The sequence below is a fragment of the Mesocricetus auratus genome, unplaced genomic scaffold (genome assembly GCF_017639785.1).
Source record: "Mesocricetus auratus isolate SY011 unplaced genomic scaffold, BCM_Maur_2.0 Super-Scaffold_100018, whole genome shotgun sequence".
Classification (NCBI taxonomy): domain Eukaryota; kingdom Metazoa; phylum Chordata; class Mammalia; order Rodentia; family Cricetidae; genus Mesocricetus; species Mesocricetus auratus.
The window spans coordinates 16,177,756-16,204,574 of record NW_024429199.1 but is presented as its reverse complement, the minus strand read 5'-3'; the positions used below and the strand labels follow the sequence as shown (position 1 = coordinate 16,204,574).

The 26,819-nt window shown below is 37.0% G+C and overlaps 1 protein-coding gene and 1 pseudogene across 2 annotated transcripts in view; one reads left to right on the top strand and one right to left on the bottom strand.

Moving 5' to 3' along the window:
- Positions 1-26,819, bottom strand: part of Nkain2 (sodium/potassium transporting ATPase interacting 2) — a 1,004,696-nt gene that overhangs the window by 154,905 nt on the left and 822,972 nt on the right. The window lies entirely within an intron of this gene.
- On the top strand, positions 19,975-24,055 carry LOC106022994 (annotated as a pseudogene).

Genomic DNA, 26,819 nt, shown 5'->3' with positions numbered 1-26,819 from the left:
ATATCTCCTCATCAGCTGGTGCTAATTTACTGCTGTTAGTTCCAGTTGGTAAATAACACTGCCTCTGTCCCTGATACAGAGCTAAAAGGGATGGGGCACATAGTTAATGGATGGGAGAACAGAGCACTGCTTTGTAGAGCTCTTGATTGCAATGGCTTTATTTTAGTGGTTGCATGAGTGAGCCTCAGTCACTTTTCCTACTCACCACATGTGCCAGGACAGTACTTTGTGGGTGACATTGCACAAACTGGTTGATTATACATTGCTAAAGACAGTACTCAGTAAAGATTTACAGACATGCATAGCTAGTGGCTTTATTGAACATCATGTATCAAGTATCAGTATCCCATGTCAGACAGACACATACTTTTAAACAAATGCCTAAAACACTTGGCTCTATAGTACAGAATAGAAGGACAGAGTACATGAAAAAGAGATTTACTGGAATTGCTTAGAGTTACTGACTTTTTTTTTGACAATGCTATTTCTAAAAATATATTTGAAAATGGGTAGGGCTGGCATGGGTGTAATATTTCTTTATTTCTATCACCTGCTTCCTTTGGAGTGTCCTGTGTGAAAATGTGCTCACATCAGCATTCTGGAATGCACTGGTTTCTCCTGGCAGGGTTTTCCTTTTGTCCTCACCCCAATTGCCAGACTTTTGCTTTCCAAAACACCTGGCCTTTCTTATCCCCCGCCCCCATCACTTATTGTCACAGATACATATCCTCCGTAACCTTCAGTTCTTACTTAGGACTACTTCTGTATCCTTCTTCCATTGTCTCTCATCTCCCCAGAGAATTAAATGTTCAGTGGTTGGGTTTTCTTTCTGTAACATAATTTCTGTGCCCATCTTCAGATACTTGGTTAACCTGCCTCTTTTTTTTTTAACCTAGAATATATTCTGGAGGGCAGGATATATATTGATATTGATAGATTGTATATATAAAAAGACCTGCATTCAGGACCTTTCCAAATGGACACTTTTGCAGCAGTGTGATTACAGAAGCTGTTTTAAGTGTAAGGTTAGATCAAGACTTAATCTTTGAAAATATTTTATCCTTATTTCACGTGCATAAATGCCTGCCTGCAAGTATGTATGAACACTGTGAGCATGTAGCCATGAAGTGTTCACAGAAGCTAGAAGAGGGTGTTGGATCCCCTGGAACTGGAGTTGCTGATGGTTATGAGTTGCCATGTGGGTGCTGGGAACCTAACCTAAGTTTTCTGCAAGAGCACAGCTGCTTTCAACTGATGAGCTATTTCTCAACCCCAGAATATCAAGATTTCTTAATACATGCATTGCGATGTGGAGAACTGTGATGAATTCACATTGTGCTAAGTGCTACAAATTACAGGTTTGGTATTTAATTCCATAATAATATCTCCTATATTAAACATAGAGATTTATTGCTCTTAATACAGGAACCTATACTATATAACTGACTTCTTCATAACGATTAGTGTATGTTTTATCGCAGTAGTCAACATTGCATTCATTAATTTCTTAGTTTCTTTAAGACAAAAGCTATTAAAATATTTCACTTCTTGTCTAGTTCACATGAATGTATATTTATTTTGGGATTATTATATAGAGGACAGAAACAAATAGTTCCTCTCTGAGAAATATTTTTCAAAGATTACTTTGACATCTATAAACCCTGAAGTAATTTATATAGATATCTGAGAAAAAAGTAGCAAGATAAGTTTTGTTTATTAATTCAAATCTATTTATATTGCTCATGGAAGTAGTTTTTAAAAGCAAGTAATGTAACAGTTTGATGAATTAATGTATTGCAGCTTACTAATTATCATGGATTAAAACCAGTTATTTCCAAACAAAGGCAAAATGTCTTAATGTAGCAATGTATTTTATATTCCTTAAAAAAGATAGGCACATAATTATGCTCAATTTTATCTAAATATCACATCCCTGAACATGTAAATACAAAAAATAACTGCATTATGCTCTATGGATTGGTTCACAGTATATCAGAAAGGAGCAGGAAAAGGATAGAAAAAGAAATGCTGTATTTCTTCACAGCCCATATTTAATAAAGAAACTATTATAAAGCACATTGAATTTATTTGCATATGATTGGTTTAGGTCTTCATTTCTTGGTTGTGTTTATAGGATGTTGTAGCTGGTTAAAGCTTCACTTGGCACTAATGCAGGTAAAATCTTGGAGTGGAAAAATCAAATACATCATTGTATTGAAATATTAAATATACAACTTTTACAGATCCTTATTTGGTCAACGCTGATTTCCTGGAGAAGTATATATAAACCCAGATAATTCAGAATAAAAGAGAAGAGAGAAATTTAACGTTTAAATCAATGTGGGAACCAATCACCACACAATCTGACATTGTGGTTGCAGAGGTGGAAATAGCACAGACAGTCATTGACCTCAGTTTGTCTGAACTCCGAGAAAAAAGATGCTCATCCAAAAATGCCAGAAAATCAATTGTAAAGAATTTGAATTTCATATATTAGTGACAGGGAGCAAAGGCAGGGTTTGAGGAGTGTCATGAGCAAACCTGGTTTTGGCAGCAGCATTTTGTGCTGATTGGAAAAGGAGATAGACGAGAGCAGGGAGGTTAAATGGAAATGAAGTTGAAGTGGTTCAGGAGTGTAGCTATTAAAGCCGAGATTGCCATCTGGTCAATAGAGATGAAAGGGTGATTTCGAAGGCCTCTTGGGAAAAGCGATACAGGATATTTGAACACTGTGATCACAACACACACACACACACAGACACACACTCACGCAGATGAAAAGGCAAACCTAATAGCATTTGTGGAATAAATGTTTCCCATATTGCAATTTGGAAAGCATGGGGGACGATATTTAAGCAGAAATATGAAGTTATACCTTAATTTGTTTCCTTTCTTTTCCTCTCTTCCTTCTCCCCGCCATTCACCCTCTACTCCTCCCTCTAGCTCTTCCTTCTTTCCCTATTTCCATCCTTCTTTCCTGTCATTCTAAATCAGACACAGTGAAAAGTTGGGAGAGCAACTTGGAAAGAATGGATAATGCTTTTTTTTAATGTTTGAATTGGGTATGACCAACAGAAGGAAGCCACAGCCCAAAATAAGCAGGATATTTAGGAGGAAGAGTAGCTATACTATCTAGATTGACAGAACAGAAAAGGGAGGAAGTAGGCTCAGTATGATTGTGACAAAAACTGTCATACTACTCAGATATGTGGTGACCTGTGATGAAACAGCCACTGGACATTAGAGTCAGGTCTCAATTTAAGATGAATCCTGGAGCTAAGGCTAGGTGGGAAGAACCCCACAGTAAAGAGCACAGGAAAAACAAACCAAAGCAAATCTTCTTAAGATTTAAAGAAGCCCAAGGCAGTAAATCTGCACCTGGATATGCAAAGCAGTTTCATTAATAAGGAACCACATTGTCTTTAATGGGTGAGAATGTTGGTTAGAATATAATCAAATGCACAAATCTGGTAAATGTCAAAGCCATGTCTTGTATCTCAGAATGCTATATTACAAAGCTCATGCTTTCTTTCTCAGCACATTTATCATTTGTACAGAGCAGGGCTCTTGATTGTTTTTTAGTTAATCTTGTATCCAGATACTTGACTAAAGTGTTTATCAGTGTAGAAGTTCCCTGATAGAGTTTTGATTTTTGGGTTTTTTTTGGGGGGGTTGCTTATGTGTATTATCACATCATCTGAGAATAATGATACTGACTTCTTCCTTTCCAAAGAAATCAGAGAATCAACACCCTTTACAATAGCCTCAAATACTATAAAATATCTTGGTGTAACTCTAATCAAGCAAGTAAAAGGCCTGTATGACAGGAGCTTCAAGTCTTTGAAGAAAGACACAGAAGAAGATATCAAGATGGAAAAATCTCCCATGCTGATGAATTGGTAGGATTAATATAGTAAAATTGGCTATTACCAAAACAATTGATAGATTCAATGCAATCCCCATTAAAATCCCAACACAATTCTTTACAGACCTTGGAAGAACAATACTCAACTTCATATGGAAAAACAACAACCACAACAACAGCAAAAACCCAGGATAGCTTAAACAATCCTGTGCAATACAAGAATTGCTGAAGGCATCACCATCTCTGATTTAAACCTCTACTATAGAGCTACAGTAATAAAAAAAAAACTGCACTGTATTGGCATAAAAAAAAAAAGACAGGTGGGTCAATGGAATTAAACTGAAGACCCAGATGTAAATCTACATATCTATGGACGTATCACATGAGGGTGCAAAGTCTCATTAAACATCTCCAGTGGATCACTTAGACTTAGTTGATAGCCCTGAGGACAGAGGTTTTTGTTCTCTCTGGCTACATTAAATGGAGCAGGGAATGGATGACCCTTGTCCTGCTAATGGCAAATTACCACAGGACTGAATGACCAGTTTCCACGGAGGGCTCTTTTTGTTTTGGCAAAGGTGTGTAGGCTATGTTTCATCTGTCAAGTATCTGTATGCTCCAGAATGTGCTGAGGAAAAGGATGGGTGAGAAATCATGCCTAAACTTGGTCTGAGAGCAGTGTCTCTTTTCTTAGAGGTGAAAACTCATCATGGCATATGTTGTCTGTACAGTCAAACTTGTGACCACCCACAGGGAGGTAAGCATGAAGGATGGCTTTGCAGGAGTCATTTTCTCAGCTGATGTGGTTTCACATTGAGATCAGGACTTGTCTGAGGCAGAGGTAATCCATTCTAGCTGGATTCTCTGCTTGCGGTGGAGGGAGACTCACTAATCTCTTAGACAGTTTTAAATAACACTATTTTGTAGAGTCTTAATTCCTTTATGAGACTTGGCACTGATTTTAAATGAGAACATAACAGCCCTAATATTAGACATCATTGATTTGTACACCCTTTGAAATAAATCAATAGGAAGAACATTGAAGTCTGGCAAATTTCTGCTTACATCTTATCGTAAATATGAACATTTTCTTTCTGGATTAAAGTAACTTGAAATGCTTTGCTTACATAGTTCTTTCCAGACAAACACCAAGTTGACACTGAGATATGCTATGGCTGTGAACTCTTTTAGAGGCACTGCTCTGACTTCCTGCAGAGGCATTGCTGTGAGTTTCTATATGCACATAGCTATGACTTCCTGAATAGACATTGCTGTGACTTCCTGTATGGGCATTGCTGTGACTTCCTGCGTAGACATTGTTGTGACTTCCTGCATAGACATTGCTGTGACTTCCTGCATAGGCATTACTGTGACTTCCTGTGTGTGTATTGCTAAGTTCCTGAATAAGAATTGGCTGTGACTTTCTGTATAGGCACTGGTTGTGAGACCCTGTGTGGGAATTGATTGTGAGTTGTGATTTCCAGTATTGGTGTTGGCTGTGAACTCTTATATTGATCTTGGCTACGAATTACTGTGTTGGCATTGGTTGTGAGTTGCTGTAAAGGCATTGGCTCTGGATTCCTGTTTGGGCATTAGCTGTGAGTTCCTGTATAGGCATTGGCTGTGGATTTCTGTCTGAGAGCTGGCTGTGAGTTCTTGTATAGGCACTGGCAGTGAGTTCCTGCAATTGGCCTTGGCCTCCATCTTAAAGCTTTATGTCACATCATCCAAGTGTCAACATTTCAGTTAATGAAAGATTTTTCTTGTTTATGCACCCAGTAAATATTGTCACCCTTTTTTATATATCAGAAATGGTTGAAAGTATTAATACTGTGACCATTTTTAAGAATATAGTGGTAGCATCATATTTCCAAGAAAAGTTTGATGCCTTGTGGCTTACGACCCTGTGGTTGCTTTTGCCTCACTGGATGCTGCTCACCCTATGAGTATCACTCTCTGGTTTCCATTTAATGATAAGCTATTTCATGATAGTTTGTCCTTGAAATCTATTCACCCTTTCCTCTGAGTGTATCACCAATCATTTTTATAGTGATGTGAAAGTCTTAGATTTACACATGTATATGAATGCTTTGGGAACTGGAGATGAGTCTTAGCATCTACAAAAATTAAATGCATCATGTTCCAACCTGTTGTCTTTTCTTTACACACACACACACACACACACACACACACACACACACTCCCATTTCCTCTGCTGCTTTTCTCCTTCTGTTCTTTTCCACTGTGACTCTTCCTGCAGGTTTGTTTGCTTCATTTGTGGTCAAGATATCAAGTCTGAATATAAATGACCTCTCACGAATTTATTTCTATTTATGTTTTCCCATCTGTTTATAGGTAAGGATACTGAGAATGATAGAATTACCAGAAACAAGAACACACTTTTCTGACATGGAAAGAAAACAAGTGGGTTCTATGTGGTATTCAATTATAAATGTTTTCTTATACCATACATCTCTTTATCTACTCTTCATTCCCATCTATTGTAACAAAGAAAAAACACTATACATATTTTTGAGAAGTAAGCAAAGAAGCAAGAATGGCACAATGTTTAAAAATCTCTGTTTGAATACTTCATAATTTTATAGTAAGCACAAGAAAAGAATATTTAACTAAAATTGCAATTAAAATACCACATAGTGCATTAACTATTATATTATCAAATAAATTTCAGAAATTTGAACAATATATAATCTATACTCTGAGCTGTACTTATAAAAACCATAACATTTACTTCAAATGAAGAAGACAGGTGATATAGTTTATCTCAAAGAAGACACTATTCTTAGGATACATACACACAAGATGTTAAAACAAATTCTGTTTTGCAGTTGGTCTTAGAAATAAATTTATAAATCAAGTTCTGGATTACATTTTTGCAACATTAATAAAACAAGGTATGGATGGTAGAGTTACTATATAATTTGGAAAATTATAGGATTGGATATTAGGATTGGATCATCACATAGTCTCAACTATTAAGTAGCTGATGAGTCTGCAGAATGTAGGTTCTCAGAGTTAGCAAAAGACAAATATGTGATAGGTATTAAATTGTATATAGATATTAACACTTCACTATTCCATATATTTTCTTAACCAAAGCCATGAATTAGAACATGGCCAGAAAACAGCAGGAAGCAAGAATATCTTGAATACTTTAAATGTACCACCAATTCTATGTTTGTTATTCCTGGCTAAAGCCGTTGGATTTTGACTTAAAAATTAACTATTGGTATTATTTTATAATTCTAATGAGCTCAGTTTTTCTACTCATTAAAAACTAGAATTACAAAATATGTAGAAATCAGAGAAGAAACAAAAAGGAAAAGTTTTCACACTAGTCAGCTATAAGCAACAATGACAAAAAGCAATAAATAATCAACTTGCAACAAAAGAACAGACAAGAATGTAAGCAATGCACATAAGAACATAAAATTTCTTGACCATCATGGCCATAGAATATAAGAGGAATATTCTGTTTTCAGTAGGCTGTGAGATTACTGTCACATTTCAAAACATTTTGCTATATATGTGATAGAATTTACCATGTAGTATATGCTACATGCTTAATAGACATGCAATTTTAAAACTACGTTACTAATATTTTGAAATATTGCATATAAATAATAAAAATATTTTATAAGCTTAAATTAATTTGAAGAGATATGCTAGTATTTGTTTTACAGAGATGGGGACACTTAGAACCTTACTGTTATCTCCTCAAGTTCAAAGAGACAAATGGGAAAATGAGGCTGAATATTCACTTTATATCTGGCTAAAAGTCAATATATTTGGGGGTTCATTTATTCATCTTTTTGACACAGGAACTCAATATTGTATACCAAGCTGACTTAAATTCACCATGCTCCTGCCTCACTTCTTGAATACTTGTTAAAGAAGATTGTATTACACTACATGCTGTACCATTCAATAAATGACAAAAATGTATTGCACTTTTGAAAACAATTCCCATCAAAATCATCATCATAACTCACAAGAGGGTTTTATATATATATATATATGTATATATATATATATATAACAGAATAAATACAGCACATGAACCTGGTAAAAATGTAATGAGAGTAAAAAGTAAAAATCATATGTGAAACTAGAAAAAAAAGTTCAATTACAAGGAGCAGGTTAGAGTTTTAACCTTCCACATTTTAACAATTTTTCAGTGAGGGTCTGCACATGCTAAGGTCTGTGTGTGGTGATCAGAGAGCATCTCATCATGTGGCTCTGGGGATTTGACTTAGATTTTCAGGCTTAACACCAAGTGCCTACTTGCTGAACAATGCCACCAGCCTACAAGGTAGAATTTTAAAACCAAAGCAAAGGATAGCTACTAAAGTAATAGAAAATTTTCATAGTAGAGAGGAAAATTTCATTCTTGGAAAAAGTAAGATGAAATATCTGTCTAGTAGGAAGAAGTAGGGTGTTTATTAAAAGAGTTTACTGGAGGAAATGGGATTATAAAAAAAACAGATTAAATTAACAGATGAGAATAGGCATGAGACAGACAGACATGTGAATGGCATCTTTACCACAAGGCATATGTAATCTATGAATAAGAGCATTGTGTAGGTGGGTTGAATCAGTCACCATAAAAATTGATGTTGTGTTTGTTAGCTACATATGACATCGTGACTGGATTTGAACCACATGCCTGACAGCAGTTAGGCTGATGAAAGCCCTAACTGTTCTTCTAGCGTGCAGCAATGTAGAAGCTTCACTTAAGGGAACTACTGGTGAAAAGAACCTGCAATAATTAATTCCATTGGTGCAAGGTAGCCACTAGCCATGGATTAAATAGTAGCCAACACTACTTGTGGTTTTATAGAGCAGCCATCATTTTAGAATCTACAAATAATAAAATATTTCCAAATTTTAAAGAGAAAAAGAAAAATTACAAGATTCTGAAGGAATATGTTGTTTCCAAGCAATAAAAACCAGATGTATAGCCAACTTCTCGTTATGTTAGAAGATGGTGGGAAAACTAATAAAAATGTTCAAGAAAAATAACCATCTGCCCATAATGTATATCTAGTAAATTATTGTTAAGGGATGAGGTGATTATGAAGAGATAGAATGGGACACTGACAATAGTATTTCACAAATATTTAAAGCGATAAAATTAAAAATGAACTGAAACAGTGTTGAAAATAGAGAAAATAGATCCCAAATCATGGGATATAGATTTTTTCTTCTGACATTTTCCTACCTTGTTTTTACTCTTTTATTTTATTTTATTTAAATTAGAAACAAGCTTGCTTCATATGTCAATCCCAATTCCCTCTTGTGAAGTGATCTAGAAATTTTAGGTATCTGGGGGAATGTAAACCATTCTAAGTTTGTTATTCAGAGAGCAGCTACTTTTACTATATAGAGAACTTACTATATTAAGAATATAGCTTTGTTAAGGACACAATGTAATATATAAGGATAACCACTAATGAAAGCAAATTAGGACACGTCTTTCACCCAAATATTAAAGAATTTTAAATAGTTACAAAATGTGAAAAGTCACATAACCAATTTCCATTTACTTTCTCTCAATTTTTTGGGTTTGTATCTGAAACTGCCCGTGGTACATGTGTTTATATATATATGAAATATACTCCAATCATTTTAAGATGTTAGTATGGTTTTACTATCAGCAACAGTGTTGATAGTAAATGTAAGTTGATAGGCATATAATTATAGAAAGCAAAATGATACATTTTATGTACAAAGTAACTTTCTCATTTAGTACTACCATATTTAATGTATGAAAATGAAAAGGGGAATAATTCTGAAATGATTCAAGGAATGTGAAGTTAAATTTCAAATCTAAGAGTTTCCTGGAGACCCTTTTATGGTATTTTCTGCAAAGGCAGGCATTTTACTTTGTCTTTTCTGATTTGCATATCTTTTCTTTCTCTTCAGTCACTGCACTGGAAAGACTTTAGGCACTATATAGATAAGAGTGGAGAATGCACACCTTTAGATAAAAACACTTTTCATTATCCCACACTTAATATAATTCTGGCTATAAAAATTTCCCCCAACATAATATTTTATCAACTATTTGGGAATTTTATATAATGCACCCTGAGCATACTTGCTTCCCCCTCCTCCCAGGTCTACCCTCCCACACCTGCACTCTCTCCAAAGAAAGAAAAGAAATCCAGTTTGCGTCGTACATATACTCATTGGAGCATGGTCAAATTTTCGTTGTGTATATCTGTATTATATTGACTTATGGTCCTTCTATTCTTAATTTCTTTAGACACTTTAATAAGGAAGGCTGTTGGCCTTCACCAAACACTTTTGTGCATCTATTGGCATGATCATATGATTTCTGTGTATACTTATGCAATGTATTACATTTGTTGATTTGCACAAATTAAACTATTCTTGTATCTCTGGAATGAAGTCAGTTTGGTCACAATGTATATTTTTCAACGATGAATTTATTTGCAAATATTTTATTGAGAATATTTGTATTCATTTTAAAGTAGATATTGGTATTAATTTTCTTTTGTGTTTGGAATTAGCTTGATACTGGCTTCGCACACAAGTTTGATAAGCTTAACATATCTTCATGTTTTATACATTTTGAAAGGGATTGATCTTAATTCATCTTTAACTGTGTGGTAGAATTTAGTGGTGAGTCCATCTGGTCCTGGGCTTCTGTTTCTTTTCTTTTTTCTTTTTAATTGGGAAAACACTCATTACTGTGTTAGTCTCATTGCTTTGAATTGTCTATTTTCTCTTGGCTTAACTTTGATAAGTTATATGACCTTTCTAAAAATGACTCTATATTTCAGGCAATAATCCAAATAATTGATATGTGGCATTTCATGAAATTAGGAAGCTTCTGTATCACAAAGAAAATTATAGAGTGAAGAGAAAGACTACAGCATGAAAGAAATCTTTACTAGCTCTATAACTGATACAGGATTAATATACAAGAACTTGAAAGCAAACAGGGCTTCAAATAATCCAACTAATAACTAACCAAATGAAATGAACAGCACTTTACAAAAAGATGAATCACAGATAGCTAACATGCACACTAAAAACTGCACAATCTTTAGCCATCAGTGAAATGCAAATTAAAATTACATGAGAATCTTGTATCACCCTTTCATATAAGCAATCATTAAAAACAAACAGTAACAAGTGCTGCTGGTGAAGGACAGTTCACATGGGGGGAGGGGAGAGGGAGCCAGGAAAAAGAAAGGGGGAGAAGAGGAGGAGAGAGAATGACATGGGGGAGCAGGAAGTTTGAGTCGGGGGGGAAGAACAGGGGAGAGCAGGATGACAGATACCATAAAAGAGGGAGTCATTTTAGGTTTGAGGGGAGATCTAGCACTAGTGAGATTTCCAGAGATCTACAAGGATAATACTAACTGGTAAACTAAGCAATAGGGAAGAGATTACTATAAATGCCCCTCCCTGATAATGAGTGTGTCGACTATCTTATATGCCATCCTCGAATCTCCATTCAATGACAGGAAGCAGAAGCAGACACCCACAGCTAAACACTGAACTGAATAGGAACCCAGTGACAGAGGGAGGAGTGATGAGCAAAGGGGTCAAGGCTTGGTTGGTGAAACCAGAGAAACAGCTAAGCTGAACAAGGGGAAGATCTTGGGCCCCAGACTGATGGCTGAGAGGCCAGCATGGGACTGATCGAGACCCCCTGAATGTGGGTGTCAGTGAGGAGGCCTAGGCAATCTATGGGACTTGGGGTAGTAGATCAGTATTTATCCCTGGCACACAAATGAACTTTGGGTGTCTATCCCATAATGAGAGATGCCCTCTCAGCCTGGACACTTGGGGGAGGACCTAGGCCCTGCCCTGAATGAAGTGACAGACTCTGGAGATCCCCCTTGGAGGGCCTCACCCTCCCTGGGGAGTGGAGTGGGGATTGGATGGGGAGGCTGGTGGGGCTGGTGGGGAGGAGCACGAGGAGGAGAGGGAGAGGGAGCCCGGACTGACATGTGAAACAAGCTAGTTTCTAATTGAAATATAAAATAAAAAAATACAATAAAGAAAAGGAAAAGTTGATGGAAGTGGAGTTCATTATACGTAGCTAATGATGCTAGACTGAGGTAAAACCATATATTTTCCTTCACATGTGGAATCTATATTCAAAGAAGGGGTCATGATTTAAGAGAGGAGAGGAAGCTATTTAAAGGGGATGGGAGGGGATACTAAGAGAAGGTTGGAAGGTATGGGACATGATAGCCGAAGGGAATGCTATTTGGTTGAAGGAAGGGAACCAGACAAGGATGGAAGAGGAAGTCCAATGAGAAAGAGTGAATTAGAGTAAACATGATACATATAAAAATATTATAAAGAAATTCAGTATTTCTTATGTTAGCTATAGATTCATAATAAAACCAAAAGATACTACAAAGCCATAGTATATGTAGCAATCAGGGATAAATACAAGAGTAACCAAAGCAAATCTGCAGAACAGCGCTGAGAGCCCAGAAGCAAACCCAGAGTCAATGCTATGACACAGGCCAGGTGTTGTCTCAGTAAGTTGGGGACAAGTAGTCAATACTTTAGAGGAAAAAAAACAATTACTTTTCAAATTATACCATTTTGAAAGGTTAACAAGGAAACAATAATGTACTTAAGAACAAATACTGCGGTGCCTTTCTGAGTGCCATGATGAGTAAATACTTTTTTGAGTAAGACTATAAATGGGCGTGCCTCAATAGACAGTTTTTAATGAGTTTGATCACCACACAGTGAAATATCTATGTGATGAAAGGTGGGAGACACAGCAAACACACAAAAGAAAGGCTGGAAAATGTCCTGCTAAAGGTAAGCTTAGTGTATGTATTTAAATGTTCTAATTGAATATATTATATAGCTAATCTTGATTGTCAGCCTTATCATGTAGAGAAGACTATAGTTTATTAAAGCACACACTTGGGTGTTCCTATAAAACCTTGATCATAAGGAACATTTTCCTCCCCCAAGTTGTTTACAATAAAATCAGAAAAGCCGACACAGAACACTTTAAAACATCTGCTGAAAAAAATGGCTAAATTAATAGTCAGACCAGTTGAACCTTAGATTTCTTTAGTTTTTCTAGTAATCACAGTAATGTCTTTGAAACAAGGTAAGGATGCATGCTATTAGCTTGTCAAGAAAACATAAAGCTTAACTAATTGATGTGTTAAAGAGTTCATTTGTATTCGTCTCCCTCTGGATCCCTCCAGAATTGGTCTTTTAGCATTTAAATGATAGACTCTAGATATTCCCTATGCGGAAGGAATTGGCAATAGGGTGGGAGGATGGGGGGGATGGGGGGTGCGGGAGGAGGGGAGGGAGAGAGAACTGGGATTGACATGTAAAACAAGCTATTTAAAATAAAAAAAAAAAGATGTAGGCTAGTCAACAGTAGCGTGGGTGGTATAGGAAAGTGGGAACAAGAAAGATTTCAATAGCAATGAGGCCTATATACCAAGATCTTGGTAAAGACAATGATGGTAGTAGGTGGCCCATTGTTCAGGTGAGGCTCCAAGAGGAGCCAATTGGACATGGGCATCTGACAGGCTGAGAACTGGTCTGTGCCTTTAAATGCGGCAGCCAGTGTTTGTTGATCATGTTCTAAGATCCCTACCTACTGAAAATTAAAGTAAGTAATTCAGAGAGCTCCACTTGGAGTTCTCCCAAAGCTCCAATTACATCATTTGTTAAAAACATTTTTTTATTTTAATTGTGTGTGTGTGTGTGTGTGTGTGTGTGTGTGTGTGTGTGTGTGTGTGTGAGAGAGAGAGAGAGAGAGAGAGAGAGAGAGAGAGAGAGAGAGAGAGAGAGAGAGAGACTGAGCTATTTACATTTGAATACAGGTGCCTACAGAGGCCAGAAGAGTGTGTGGGATCCTCTGGAGGTGACATTACAGGTAGTTGTGAGCCACCTGGATTTGGATCCTCTTTTAACTGTTATCTCTCCAGGTTCTCCATCTATTTCTTGCACAGAACCTTGCTCCTTAATTACAAAGTTCAGTAAAATCCCTTCTAGCCCATCTCCATTCCTTTGTGTCTGCCACAGATACCCAGAAATACTTTCTCCCTGGAGCTTCCTGTGGCCACACTGTGCTGGGACTCAAACCAGTGCCTCTCTGCTCAGCCATCATCAGAGAAATTTCTTCTTGATGTAGATGAGAACGAACACAGAGACGCACAACTGTACAATGAGCAGAGAAGGAGAGTGATTTTGGTGCATTCAGTCCTAAGGGTGATGTCTTTATCAAACCCCTCCGCTGGGCTCAGGAGCTTAGGAGGAAGAGAAGGCAGAAAGATTGTGAGAGCCAGAGGTGATGGAAGATTCCAAGGAAAGTGTCCTCCAGACATAACAAGACTGATGAACATGTGTACTCACAGAGACTGTGGCAACATGTCCAGGGCCTGCAGAGTCACGTCAGATGGGGTTTCAGGGACGGAAAGGGGAAATAGCAGGAGCCCCCACCCCTAGCCGACATGCTATCTGAAATTGATGCCTGCTTGTAAATAAAAAAAATTAGTCTTTCCAAAGGAGTCTCACTGGGTATATTAACCATACTTCAGGGAAGGCCCTATGCCCAGCAGTAGATGGCCAATACAAAATGAACTCAATGATATCTTTGTAAATGTTTGTTTCCTGTTTCTTTGTTTGGGCATTTTTCATATTATTAGTATTTTGTCTGTATATTTTGGTTTCTAATTATTGTGGGTTTTAATTTAATTTTATTTTTTTAGTGTGTGGGGGTTTTTTTTGTTACTTTTGTGTTTGTTTCTTAAAGGTTGACAAGGAGGTGGGATGGGGTTGGACCCTACAGAAGAGGAAAAGTGCGATCAGAATATATTGTATGAAGTTTCATTTTTTTCAATAATAAAGAAAAAAGAGTCTAAAATTAGGGTAATGAAGAAATTGGTAGAATGAATAAAATAAGAAATATTAAACTAAAAAATACGACAAGTAAAATGCAGTAAAAGACATGATGTTTCAGAAGCAGCAGGATGTACAATCTAACTGCCTATTGTGGTCCTGCCTCTCTGGAAAAGGATATAAAGAGTTCAGATTGATTGCTAACTGTAGTCTTAGTAAGCTGGACAGGGTTTGAGGCTCTTGTCTTCTGCCCTTGGTTACAGAGTAAACACTGTCATCTCCCAGGTACAGACAAACCCTCCAGGGGACTCAGGGTTCCCAATGTCAGCCCTTGGTTTGAAAATCACATGAGGGAACACTAAACACTGAATGTCTCAGATTCTTGTGCCAGCCTCAGCTCTGGGTGTCATAAGTGTCCATGTATTTGCAATACACGCAGATAGAGCATCTTTCAGAGGAGACAAGCCTTAACACGATCGGCAAACTCCAATCTTGTATTTGAATAACATTCAGAGTTGTATTTATTTTGGAAAAGGCATCAATTTTCAGTTGCTGACATTACAGAGATAGAAAAAGCCAGGTTTCAGCTATCACTGGTGCAGCTCAGAGTACTTATCCTGGAGGAAAGAAACTGTGTAGACAGGCAACAAAAGAAAAGAGAACAAAACCTGGCGCAGCTGACAAGCCATGGTTGATTTCTATTGGCCAGAACAGCTGCTTGTCATCCAGGACTCATCAGAACTTCCAGAGCAAGCCCCATTCTTGGTCTCAATTTAGTAAATGAGCAGTATTTAATGCAAGAGCTTTTGAAATGTGTTTGACAGCCTGAATTTCAATGGGAATTGGTGATAATGATGCACATATCATTACTGCCTTGCAAAGCTTCTGAATGGAGTGTAAGGAAAAGTAATTGGTCACAAGCAATGGATGGGAGAATGCTTTTAAAGCGGGAAGCACACCAATCGGTTACTCAGTATCAAATAGTCGACTTTGAAAACATATACAGAGTGAGCAGGGTGTATTTAACAATTTAGGAACACACATGTATGTATGTATGTATTTACATATGTATGTATGTAACAACAATTAAAGAAAAAGAGGGCATACATTTGAAAGAGAGCTATGAGGGATGCATGGGAGGATTTGGATGGAGGAAAGGGAAAGGGGAAATGATATAATTATAATCACAAATTAGAGTATTTAAAAATAAAACATTCCCCCCCTGCCAGAAACCACATCCCCATTTCCTGCCTCTGCAATATTCTTCTATCAAAATTCATTCTTGCTTGTTCTGAAGTCTTTTGTTCCTTCTAGGCTCCCGTATTGATTTGGAAATGGTTTTCCAGATGAGAGGTAATAAATTAAACCTTTTCATTGCCTAGCTTATGTTTCCAAATGCAGCAGTGGGCTTCTAATACTCTAATACAGATATTCACTAAAACAAATCCATTCCCGGAAGGCAGAAGAGGGTGGCGAGGGCTGTGAAGGTCTTCTGCCCATCACGTCCGTTGGAAAAACACATGAAGTAGAATGAAATTTAGAATTAAGGTTTAAAGGAAAACTGAAGGGAAAAATGTGCAGCCTCTAAAAGAAAACACTGTCTACCTTCAACTTTTTCAACAGCCAAGATGAATTTTACAGGCCTCGATGAGGCAAACAAAGCCATAACATATCCTGAATATATTATTTCTTTCTCTGTAAAGAGAAGAAATGTTTGAATATATCATGGGGAATCTTGCTTATGCTCATGATCCTGATCCCTTGTCAATAGAACAGAAATTATGCTAAGTGGTCTGTATGGTCTGTTCCAGAATTTTGACTCTTGAAAGTAATATTTTGAATGGAATTATCTAATAGAGCTTCTTCTATAATGCTATCAAGCTAGATATTTTAGCTTGCTTTTTAAGAGTAAGTTCAAGTTAGAGTGTATTTAAATTATGCCTTTTTGTTAGTTTGCTCTATTTCTCATTTTATTTTATTGCCAGTACTAATTAAAGGTAGCTTCCTTACTGTATTTATAAGGAAAGAGGCAGTCATTGTAAAATTTACTAGTTCTATCTCCATACATTTGAGAAATTTGTTCTATTAAAATTCTATATATCTTCCTGTGAAAGTGTTAACTAAAAACAAGAAAAATAAATATTCGAAGCCATTGCCTGCCCTATAACTCCATGGTCTATTTGCATGGGTGTTTTTTCTTTTTGCATGCATACATTTCCTATTTGAATTAATGAACATATTTTAGCTTGTTTTTTCAAGGTGATCCACTTGAAAGTTAAATGCCACTCAAAATCAAAACTCAAAACTTTGCTATGAAAATCTGACATTGATGCCAGTGTGCTTTGGTGGACCTTAAAGAAAGATGAAAAAAAAATTCTGAACAGGTTTAAGTGCTCTTGCTAGAAGGGTCTTGAGCAATTCGGAATGGTTGTATGAATAGGAAGTTCTTTTTTAAATTAATACTAGATGTAAATTCTATTCTCTGGCTTATGCTGATTTTTGATAGACCAATGCTTAACATATTCTGGTTAAGGTACCATCAACTGGAACAACATTTGCTTCTTTCTCCTTCTGTAAAGCCAGATGAAGCAACACTTTTTAGATGGTCCAGAAATTTTTAAGGAGAAACATCTTCTATAATTGGAGAACATCACCTTTCATTCATAGTTTAAAGACCCAACTTAGACTGTTATCCAGTTTCAGGTTTTATTTACTTATACATAAATTATTATGAGAGAATCTTCACTATAGTAAAAGAAACAATCACTGTCATTTGATAGAAAAAAATAAAGTAAATCAAAGAGTAGTTAGATGTTTTTGATGGCTCAGCAAAATGAATAAGGAGGCCACTTTTTTTTTATTTATTAAAACACATTTAAACATTAAATTTCAGCATCTATTTCCTTGAATTTCTTAATCTTTTGGTAAAAATCTCAAATATTCATTACTTTCCTTTCTCCACAATAACCCTACCTGCTTCTATCACTTTTAATAGCACCAAAAATGGCGCCAGTGCAACTTAGGAAATGAATATTTTCAATTTGTCATCATTATTTATTCACACATGTGAATTAAGGGAAGGAACATTATTAAGAATACCAAGTTCCAGGCACTCTTTATTCCATGCAGACAGAAATTTACTCAATAATCTATGAAGCAAACTCCTTTGTTAGAAGTCCAGAAAGCAGTTGAAAGACTTCTGTGCTGTGTTTGAATGCATCAAAAACTAGGAAAATTCACAGTTTTCATTCAATATAGTCTGTCCCTGAGGTTCACTGAAGTGAGTAGCACGATTGGGGAAAAGCTTCCAGCTCCCGGCTTCTCTGAGAGAAAGAAAGAGAAGGCTGAAACTTGGTTGTATTTATTCAGATGTTTTGGTGGGGTGCTTAAGAGAATGGCTTCTGTCGTGTCTGTATTTCACTACTGACAGCAAGCAGCACCAAGCAGAGGTCCACTGAAAACACAAATGATGCTTTGGAACATTCTCTACATATCCAACACAGTCCTTCTTCTGGCCCAGGACAGAATTAGAGGGCAAAACACTTAGAACTCCCAGCTTTTCCATGGGGAGAGAAGGAATTTGAGTTTGTATAATAATTAGGTTGGGGAGTGGGTGATTCTGACTGGCTCCTCTGGTGCCTGCTTTGTATTCTCCATGGGAATGGATACACTCTAGGGGTTGCTGGTGATAAAGGAGAGCTGGGCAGTTTGTGGCAATTCCAGAGAACCTGTAGTGTTATGGAAATATTCCAAGGGAACAAGAGAGAATGGCTAATCATAGAGCAACTGCCAAGTTCCTATCATTTGCAAATACCCAAGTAGAAAAACAATGAAGACACCTGAACAGAAAATGTTTAAGGAGATTCTCTAATCTCTACGCAGCAGGCTATTTCGGGAAGATCTTTACTTGTACAATGCCAATTCTTGGTGTTTGGGAAAAGTTTCTATGTTTTAAATGCATGGGATGAAATTTTCACAGGGAAACAAGATGCCATGGCACATGAACAAAACATACCTACAGAAACTGATCCTAAGGGCATAATGGCCTAAGAAGTATCTGACAAATAACTCAAAATAGTCATCATAAATAAACTTAACATCTCAGAAAAGTTATTTGTGAGCCAAATGAGAATATTTACTAAGAGATGAAGATACAAAAAATGAACCAAACAAAGATGGGAACTGAAGAATGCAATAATTGAATTGATAAATTCACTAAAGGACTTGAACAAATAAACCGAGTTTGGCATACCAATCACAAACTCAAAGAGAAAGTATTTGAAATGATACAGACAAGGGAACAAAAAATATACTCGGGAGAGCCAGAGACAGCAAAGGGATGTCAGAGAGTTCCAAAGAGTACTAACTACCCTAAAAGTTCTTAACCTTCCTGCCTGCTCCTTTTTTTTTTTTTTTCGAGCGGAGAGGCATTCTTCCTAATGGTCTTCTTTTCGTCTCTTCTTTCTTCCAAAAACTCAGCCCCACAGAGTTAAAAACGCTGTTAAGATTTAAATATTGTAAAGCAGAAATACAATTGATTGACGACAGGATTCAGAATCAGAAATAATTTTGCAAAATAATGTGTAAGAGCTGTTACCTAAAGATTCTTGTTAATGCCTTCAAAAGGTGAAGGAGATAGAAGCGGGTCCCACATCAAGCAAGGCTGTAGACAATTTTGGCAGGGAATGATTTCGTGCTTGATATGCATAAGGACCATCACTATGATGATGAAAGTGAAGATAATGGAAGCAGCTTCCCTTCCTGGCTTACTGGCTTGATATCCTCTATTAGCCAGAGACATGCATCAGTGCAGGCTTGTGATTCTTTCATCTAAGTTCTCATGGCTTTAGAACAACATCTGTAAGCACTGAGAAAGGCTGTTAATGAGGCACAAAAAGATGGTCATTGCATTGCTCTTCTTCATAATAAGAATCTGGCCACAGGTATAGGCATTAAGGATGACATTCTATCTACCATGCTTCATAAATATTTAGAACAGTTCCCTATCTTTTTAAACAGTGTGCATTGCTGAGATAAAACAAAATATTGCATAGTATTTGATGCTCAGTCTAATGTTAAAGTCAACTGACCTCTGAGTCTAAATAATTGCAATCTATAAGTGCCTGGATTTCCCACAAATTAATATACAACACACACACATTCCAGCTCACCTAGAAAAGCTCAAATTGAAATGGTAACTTTGGTTTCTGGGGCTGGAATCAACAGTCATTAAGAGAACAAGGATTTTTTCTCTCTGAGCAGCACCATGGTGGTCAAGAAATATTGGTATGATGTGAAAGCTTTGAGTATGTCCAATATTAGAAACATTTGAATAATACTAGTCATAAGGACTTAAGGAACCAAAGTCACATCTGATGGCTTACTGATCTGCAGAATGATGAATTTTCATTTCGGAAATTCAAGCTAATTACTCACAATGTTGATGTCAAAACATGTCTAACTAACTTCCATGGTGTGGATCTCACCAAAAAAAAAAATGTATCCCATTGTCAAAAAGTGGCAGACTGTGATTAATGTTGATGTCAAGACAAGAGATGGTTATTTGCTCCACCAATTCTGTGTTGGTTTCACTCAAAACATGCAACAATCAGATTCACAAGATGTTCTCCATGCAGTATCACACAGGTTCAGCCAGATCTGGAAGAAGATGATGGAAATCATGACCTGCATGGAAGACATGCAGACAAATGGACTTGCAGGAAGTGGTTAATAAATTGATTCCAGACATTATGGGAAAAGACACTGAAAAGTCTTGCCATTCCATTTACCTTCTCTATGATTTCATCATTGGAAAAGTAAAAATGCCAAAGAACAGAAGTTTGAATTGGGAAAACTCATAGAGTTCCATGGTGAAGACGGTCTTTCTGTAAAAACTACGGGTGACAAGACACGTGTTAAAGTTGAATAAGCTGATGAATACATGGATATTAGCCCAAGAATTTTTTTTGAAGTCCAAATTTTCATAGTGATAAGAAAAGCCTATTGGTTATGGAGAGGGAGAGAGAGAGAGAGAGAGAGAGAGAGAGAGAGAGAGAGAGAGAGAGAGAGAGAGAGAGAGAGAGAATGAAGTCATTTTTTAAACTGAGGGAAAAAAGTGTACTTAAAATACTCTGTATCCAGCCTCAAGATTCCAAGCATCAAGCAGTTTAGCTACAGCAGGATTTTAACAGGATGATGCACACAGATTTTCTGCCTGGGAAGGAATGGGTTAGTGAAGAAACAGATTGTCAATTAAGCATGAGTTGAAAGTTCAGCTTTCAGAAGATCCTGAACTTATGCCTCACATTTCAAGAAACAGATCCTGAAGAACAGAAATAGATGAAGACTATAGATAAGAAAAAAGACTTATTATAGAAGCCAAGTGCATGAGTTTCTGTACCCATGTCATTGGCTCACATAAATGCCAGACATCATGTTATATCCAGCCTAGATACAGCAGACGTTGGCATTTAAGTATAGATTGCTATGAGACAAAATTGTCCTTGAATGAAAACGGAAGTTTACTGGTGAGGAAAATGATTTCCCCCAGTTAACAGTTAAAACCCCAATAATAGAAATGCTTTCAAGTACAGGGCATAGGGCAGGAAAAGAGAAGAGCTATAATGATACCTTAGTTCCCACCTAAAAAGAAAGAAAATCAGCTTCAGTTTAAATTGCAATGTGTGGGTTGTGTACATAGATCGTTCTCCTCCCTCTCGCCTGAAACCTCAGGCTTCATGTTAAATGGGACAAATCACATCTTTCGTAGTTCTGCTCTGCTTGGTACAGCTGCTGGCTGCAGGTGGTGCCCTAAAAATATATTGTTTGTTTATTTTGTGTAGTAACAGTCTCCAGAATGGTACCGAAAAGTACAACGGCTCTCTTCCTTTTGTGTTGGTAAACTGCATGATGAAAGACCAAGGCCTCTGCCAAACCCAGCATGAAAAGACCCAAATAAGAGGCCCAGGTAGTGCTTGAGGCTCAGCTTCTGATAAGTCCCATTTTCTTTGGAGTCATGAAGCCAAGCTGACAAGCAGACTATCTGTCATCAGAACCCCTTGACTGGGTCTCAGCGAAGCAAAGCCAAGCTACAAACTGCCTTTGTCGGGAGAAGAATTGAGCTGCTCTGAAGATTAACATCGGTAAGCACATGAGGCAGAAATGAAAAAAAAATCAATAATGCATCACAGAAGCACAATAAAAGCAGAGATGAATCCAGGTAATTGTTCACGTAGATTATTTAAATAGAGCTTCTAATGATTTTTGCTTTAATAACTTGCATGATCAAATGGCTTTTCCACTACTACTGGCAGAGCACTCAAGAGTAACTCTGCCTACCTCACAGTTGTTGAACACAACCCAACAATTTGTATGTAAAACCATCTTATACACTGTGTTCAAAATAATGATACGTGAGGTTTACATTACCCATTAATACTATCCTAGTCACTTTTCATTAGGCGAGTCTCAAAACAATAAACCTCCCCCAAGGTAAGGAATTATGTGAGGTAATTGGTACAAAGGCAAGATTGACAACTGTAATTTCATGCCAAGCAACTTTGAGCAAGGCATTTTTTGCTATTGAAAAATACAAATAAAAGAATCAATGGGACACTGATAAAAACAAATTTTCAAATCTAGAGGGCTATTAAGTAAAATGTAAACTAAGAATGATTTAATAAAAATACTTTTAAAAATCCATTGTCTCCTAGCATCTGAGTGCATAGAAATACATTTAGATTATTAACATAAGAGGGAATATGTTACCTAAAGAGTGGATTTCTAACCAGATCCCATGTCACTTTTAATTATTGTGGAAACTATGGCTATTGGCTGAATATGTATTCCATATGTGCATTGGATATATACAGTAAATCCAATATGATCATGATTCCAAATTTCAGAAAAATAATTTAGCCAGGAGGTGGTGACACACATGCATGTAATCCCAACACTTGGAAGGCAGAGGCAGGCAGATCTCTATGAGTTTGAGGCTAGTCTGGTCTACAGGACAGGACAGCCAGGGCCACACAGAGAAACCCATCTCAAAAAAAAAAAAAGAAAGAAAGAAAGAAAGAAAGAAAAGAAAAAGAACTTAAATCGCAGTGAGTAGAAATGGGAAGAGAGTTAGGAATATAATGCCAGTTTGAGAAAGTAACTTGCAGGTGCAGACTACAGACCCTTGAGAGGCGGTCAGAACACAGGTAGAGGTCACAGCCTTATCTATTATCCTATCCATCATGCCCCATATTCACACACCTCCATGCTCTTCACATTTGGACCTTTCCATCTGAGTGACTCTTGCTGCTGCTTCCTCAGCTTGCCTTACTCTCCGTAGAGCAGTGATTATGTTGGCCACACTGTAGATGATCCACACACATGTAGGATGTACAACAAACTAGATCCATGCTATAGTCACAAGAACTGAGGTTGCAGGAATAGGGCAAAAATGTTGACTCATCCCTATTGGTCCAGTGATACAGATACAAATCAACACCCTTAGCAGTCACTGTCTGGAGACTGAATGTGACACTGTTTCTAGCTCTAAGCAGGTGAAAAGGAATGTACATTTTCCACTCAAATCTTTAGGTTGAATAGCCTCAACTTTAAAACACTGTTAGAAAATGGAAGCTTTTTATCAAGTTTGGAACAAGGCTCCCAGCAGTATTGGCTACCCTTTTCTAATTTCCTTTGATAATTTTTCCTTTAATATCGTGTTTGTGAGCATCACTAACATGCTTGGGAAGTAAGAAACACAGATAAGTGAACCATTGTTACTGAACTTCTCCTTACCTCAGTGTACAATTCCAATTAAAGTTGGCTTTCAAGGTACCGTGGGTTACATACTAGCAACGAATCAATAAAAATGACATCTGACTCATAGGGTAACATGAAATTATAGTCTACGTGAATTGTGTGCTCATAGATTTAAAAGCTGGGAATCTTCTCTATACCCCTGTGATGAAGAAATTGATGAAGTTGTAGAAAAAGTTAGAAGAGGGATGGTGCATGAGATGAATGGGTAGAAGGCATTGATTAGTAAGAGGAAAAAGGAAAACAAATACTTATAAATGTGCTGAAAATAAACTAGCCAAGCTTAAGACATGGCATTGTTGAGACTCATTGAAAGAGAACAGTAGGTGTATACATTTCAGGATGAGATAAAGAGACTGGAAATATCCTTGGAGCTGTGACTCTCTGGACTTCCTATCACTGTAGGAAGCAACTCAAGTCCTGAATGAATGCATGTTGTTTGACGTGAGCACAGCCATGTCAAGGACTCCAGTGCCTTAGACCTATGGAAAATAGCAAAGCCTTCCTCTGGTCAGTGTGTGGATGTTGATAATGTGTGCAGAAAATGTCACCGTAGCTTTTTCTCCACAGTTGTTTACAGCCTGAAGACTGTTTTCCTACAGAGATTAGCCAAATCCGCCTCTTTGTCCACTCTGTATAACATCCCCACCTCCTTGCACTTCCTTGTTCTGATGTATGCAGAAGTCCACCTTCCTCTTCAGCTCTATATAATAACATGGTGAGTTTCGGGGGGTGCAGCGGCAGTGGTTTCTCCAGACTACAAGTTCCCAATTTTCTATATATCTGCTCACATTTCTGTCATTTCTTCATTCCCTCAACACCCCATTTAGGTCAATCCCTGAAGTCATGCACAGCTTGCAGCATGAGGACTTGGGAACCAGATATGACACAGGTCTTAATTCAGACACCCATGTGACAGTTGTCTCCTTGGGTAAAATCCAGTTACTGTACAGTAAGGAAGACAGGACTGTGAGTTCTAAACTATAAAATTATTAGTGCCTACAGTTGTGAGCTTGACTCAGGCTCATTGCTTGAAATGAATTTAACATGATTGGTGAGGGTAAAGACAAATGATAGGAAATAAAAGAGCAGAGTCAGAAAGCCTGCGGCTATAAAGACATTTGAAGAAAAACAGGGTGAAAATGACCAGGCCCAGAAATCCTGTATCTTGCTGAACAGAAGGATGTGTGGGCTGACAACAGTTTAAGTCCTATTTATAAGACTGATAAAAGTGAAAGATACAGACAGAATATCACAGATGGTTCCTTTCCACTGTGTAAACATTATTTAGCTTTAGTGTATTTGCCCATATTTTTATTCGTTTTCTCTCAAGTATAACATGCCAGACAATAAATTATCTTTCACATTATGGCTGTCAGTACAAATCACATTTATACCCTTCCTTTGAGAATTCATTTCTTTTATTTAAAAACAGGAACACATCTTACTGTGTTTCTCTACCACTATAGACAATCCCGTGAAGAGGAAAATGCCATAAAATACTTTTGTTTAAGAGTTCTGTATTATACTATTTGATTAGAACTAGAATGGCATCCTAAATAATATTATATATTACAAATGAAGATGATAACCTGCTATTCCAGGACAACAACTTGCAACGATTTTCACAGAATACTATGTTTTGGTTGCTATTATTATGATTCTTATTTTGGAGATACTTATAATTCAATACAACAAATTTAGTTCTGATCAGTTTTTTTGGTTATAAAGTATAAGAAATAGGATCTGAACTTAGTTCATTACATGATAAGCTATCTACAATCAACACTTAAACCTCATGCTATTAAGAAAACATGATTATTTGTGATTTGTTGCGGTCTATAATACTTACTACCATCTTAAACATATTTCTGTTTCTATTTTTATTTTTTATACTAAAACTTGGTATTCTTCTTTTTATTGTCTCATAAATTTGGGTGGGGTGGGTTGGCAGGGAGCATGGGAGGATGGGAGTGAGGGAATGGGGGGATTGATATGTAAAAAAGAGTGCTTCTAAAATAAAAGAAAGACCTCTAAAAAATCCATATTTCTGTTTTTATTCTCTGTTCCCAAACATTTTGATAATTAAGATGAAGAGCTTAGAGAGTGAGTGAAATCTTCAAATATTCTACCCAGCTGGTAATAGCTGATGAGGGGCAAGGCAGATAGTGGACTCAGTCACATTGGGATTTTGAACCTGGGGAAAAGGCAAATGTGGTAGGATTTCCTTGTTTTTTGCATATCACTGTGAATAAGTTTGAAAAGCTTACAGTACCCAAAGGAACTGGGCTAAGGAGAAAATAAAGGATGCTGTCTTTATTCAATCTCAAGGCAATTTCTGTGACAGTTAGTTCGTAAGTAAAATGTATTTTGTTATACAATTGGTGATAAGACTTAAGTATGGGTAGTCTTAGACTGTGACTATTTTACCTTCCGTTTCTCAATTTGCAAGTAGGGAAAACCAAAGTTAATAATAAACAACCCCCCCCCGCATTTAATTTGTCTTCGAAGACTATTCAAGTTCTTGTGCTGTTTGCCAGTGTGTTCACAGACACATTGACTAACTTCAGAGGACATACCAGCAATAAGAAAAATGAATGAAAGGATCTGATGAAAGGAACCAATTAACACTTATTCAAACCGGTAGTATTTGTTACTATTTAGGGATAGTACACTTGGTGTTCTAAAATTAGTTTGCAGAACTTTTGTTATTTTCTATGTTTGCAACACATGGCTGTTCTAGGGAAAGTCTTCTGATTCCATTTCTATTTTCTTTTCTAACCTTGGGGGAACTACCTGTTTATACTCATATTTGTTTCTTTTCCCCATGTGTTTTGAATATTTGTATGAAGTATAGTGATGCTGCAAAAAAACAAATCACATTTGTTGACTGAGTTACCAACCTTTACACAGTTTCTATATCTGAGGTCCCAGGAGAACAGAGAAGGAGAAGCAAACCTAAATGAGTCCAGTGTGGTGGCATCTTGCTTTGTCAGTGAACTTGTAGTAGTGGCCACACCCTTTGGGTGTGGTTTCAGGTGTAGACATGATTCCTTTAAAGTAGAGGAACTACTGGTGCGGGCTCTCGGGTCACAGAGAGCATCAGCAGGGCAGAGACTGCGTCTTCTGGAGCAGGAAGGTTGTGACAGTTACTTACTCTTATTTGTGTAAGTTCTTCCTCAATTAAAACACCTACTTATTTATCTTGGGTCTGGTGAACTCATTTAAACCCCTGCCTTCAGTC